Raw genomic sequence first — 3,361 nt, 5'->3', positions numbered from 1 at the left:
CCAAGCAAGGGCCAGGTATGGCTGCTAATGCCTGTAATCCCAGCACTTTGGGGGGCATAGGCAGGTACTTCACTTGAAGCCAGGAGTTTGAGACCAGCCTGGGCAACATTGTGAAACCCCATCTCTACTAACAATAAAAAAATTAGCCAGGGCATGTGATGCATTCTCAGAAAAAAAAAAAAAACAACTTAAAATTTATATGGAACCAATAAAAGAGCCCAAATAGCCAAGGCAACCTTAAGCAAAAGGAACAAAGCTGGAGGCATCACACTGCCCAACTTCAAACTATACTACAGGCTATAGTAACCAAAACAGAATGGTACTGGTACAAAAACAGACACATTGAGCAACAGAACAGAATAGAGAACTCAGAGATAAGGCCACACACCTACAACCATCTGATCGTTGACAAAGCTGACAAAAGCAAGCAATGGGGAAAGGACTCTCTATTTAATAAACGGTACTGGGTTAATGGCAAAAGATTAAAACTGGGCTCCCTCCTTATACCATACACAAAAGCCAACTCAAGATGGATTAAAGACTTAAATGTAAAACCCCAAACTATAAAAACCCTGGAAGACAACCTAGGAAATACCGTTCTGGACATGGGAACTAGCAAATATTTTATGATGAAAATATCAAAAGTAATTGCAATAAAAGCAAAAACTCACAAATGGTATCTAATTAAACTAAAGAGCTTCTGCACAGCAAAAGAAACTATCAACAGAGTAAACAGCCTCCAGAATGAGAGAAAATATTTGTAAACTATGCATCTGACAAAGTTCTAACATCCAGCATTTATAAGGAACTTAAACAACTTTACAAGAAAAGAAAACCCATTACAAAGTGGGCAAAGGACATGAACGGACACTTTTCAAAAGAAGACATACATGTGGTCAACAAGCATGTGAAAAAAAGCTCAACATCACTGATCATTAGAGAAAAGCAAATCAAAGCCACAATGAGATACCATCTCACACCTATCAAAGTGACCATTATTAAAAAGTCAAAAGATAGCACATACTGTTGAGGTTGCAGAGAAAAAGGAATGCTTATACACTGCTGGTGGGTGTATTAGTCTGTTCTCACATTGCAATAAGGACCTACCTGAGACTGGGTAATTTATGAAGAAAAGAGGTTTAATTAACTCACAGTTCCATAAGCTATATAGGAAGCATGGCTGGGGAGGCCTCAGGAAATTCACAATCATGGCGGAGGATGAAAGGGAAGCAGGCACATCTTCACATGGTGGAGCAGAAGACAGAATGAATGGGAAGTGTGACATACTTTTAAACTACCAGATCTTGTGAGAACTCACTATCACTAGAACAGCAAGGGCGAAGTCCACCTCCGTGATCCAGTCACCTCCCAGCATGCCACTCCTCTAACACGTGGCGATTACAACTCAACATGAGATTTGGGAAGGGATACAAATCCAAACCATATTAGTGAGAGTATAAATTAGTTCAATCATTGTGGAGAGCAGTGTGGTGATTCCTCAAAGCCCTAAAAAATAGAATTATAATTTGGACCCACAATCCCATTACTGGGTATAGACCAAAAGGAATAGAAATTTATCATAAAGACACATGTATACATATTCACTGTAGCACTATTCATAATAGCAAAGACATGGAATCTAAATGCTTATGAATGGCAGACTGGGTGAAGAAAATGTAGTACATATATGTCATGGAATACTATGCAGCCATAGAAAGGAATGAGATCATGTCCTTTGCAGGAACATAGATGGAGCTGGAGGCTGTTATCTTCAGCAAATTAATGCAGGAACAGAAAACCAAATACCACATATTCTCACCTGTAAATGGGGGCTAAATGATGAGAACAGATGGATACATAGAGGGGAACAACTGACAGTGGGGCCTGATGGTGGTGGCTGGGAAGAGGGAGAGCAGCAGAAAAAATAATAGGTACTAGTCTTAATACCTGAGCGATGAAATAAGCCGTACACCAAACCTCTGTGACACAAGCCTATCTAAGTAACAAATCTGCACATGTACCCCAAACCTAAAACATAAAATTGTTGAGGATATAGACAATTTGAACCATGCAATCATGTTTGATTTAATAATACAGCAGCCAAGAGTAGAAAAATATTACAATATATTACAAAATGTACTATAAAAATTTGCCCATAGAATATTAACTATATTCCCAGTAATTGTTATACAGATCATGCTCTCTGAGCAAGTCTAGTTCAGCAGAGTTTTACTTTGTGTGGCCAAGTAGACTCCTAATTTAGTGACCCTGCAACAGACAACTAAAAACTCTGGACAAAATACAGAAAGCAACTGTTTAACGGCTTCAGAGAATGAACCAAAGTAGGCATATTTGGAATGGGAGTAAGATTTGGAAGGAGGAATGAGCCCAGAGTGACTTGACCATTTTTTATGATTTTTCTCATTTTTATGATCTCTTGCTTTAAACTTACAAAAAAATTAAGCAATGTACAAAGACTTGGGGCAGTGTTCCTCACTTAATCTCAGATTGCTTGGTGGGTGGCCGGTGGGTGGGTGGGGAGGAATTGACTAACTTGATAAAGAGATTCCCTAACTACTCTGTAGATATCATTTTATTATGAAAGTATATACCTAACCTCAGCCCAGATGAATAATCCATTTGGTTGGCCATGATTTTTTTTTCATCCCTTCTAAAATCAGTCCTGTTCTAGGATTCCACCCCACGGACTCTCTGAACCCATTCCATCGTGACTGATACTGAAACAGTAGTCCTCACGGGGTTACCTTCCAAAATTCATCCCAAGAAGTAGACATTGACATTATAGAAAGATGGCCTAAAGCATCACATAGGGAAGTTAGAATTCACTTACTGCTTTCTTGTCTCATCCTTTTTTTCCTCCTCCATTTCCAATGAGTTAGGAACTTGATACCTCTGAAGTCATCCTGTTAGATTAATAGCACGGCTGCAACTAGGGTAATGTTCTTCCTATTTGTTCAGATTATTTTTTTTACTATGTGTGTAGTCTCAGTAATGAAGTAGAAATCTGGTAAACATGCCAGGCATGTTGGCTCACGCGTGTAATCCCAGCACTTTGGGAGGCTGAGGTGGGCAGATCACAAGGTCAGGAGTTTGAGACCAGCCCGGCCAACATGTTGAAACCCCATCTCTACTAAAAACACAAAAATTAGCCGGGTGTGGTAGCACACACCTGTAATCCTAGCTACTCAGGAGGCTGAGACAAGAGAATTGCTTGAACGTGGGAGGCGGAGGTTGCAGTGAGCTGAGATCATGCCACTGCATTCCAGCCTGGGCAACAGAGCGAGACTCTGTCTCAGAAAAAAAAGAAATCTGGAAAACAAGGACAACTTAAACTACATTT

Source organism: Cebus imitator, unplaced genomic scaffold, assembly GCF_001604975.1.
Source record: "Cebus imitator isolate Cc_AM_T3 unplaced genomic scaffold, Cebus_imitator-1.0 Scaffold208, whole genome shotgun sequence".
NCBI classification, from domain to species: domain Eukaryota; kingdom Metazoa; phylum Chordata; class Mammalia; order Primates; family Cebidae; genus Cebus; species Cebus imitator.
The sequence above is the reverse complement of the archived record's forward strand: the minus strand, read 5'-3'. Positions refer to the sequence as shown.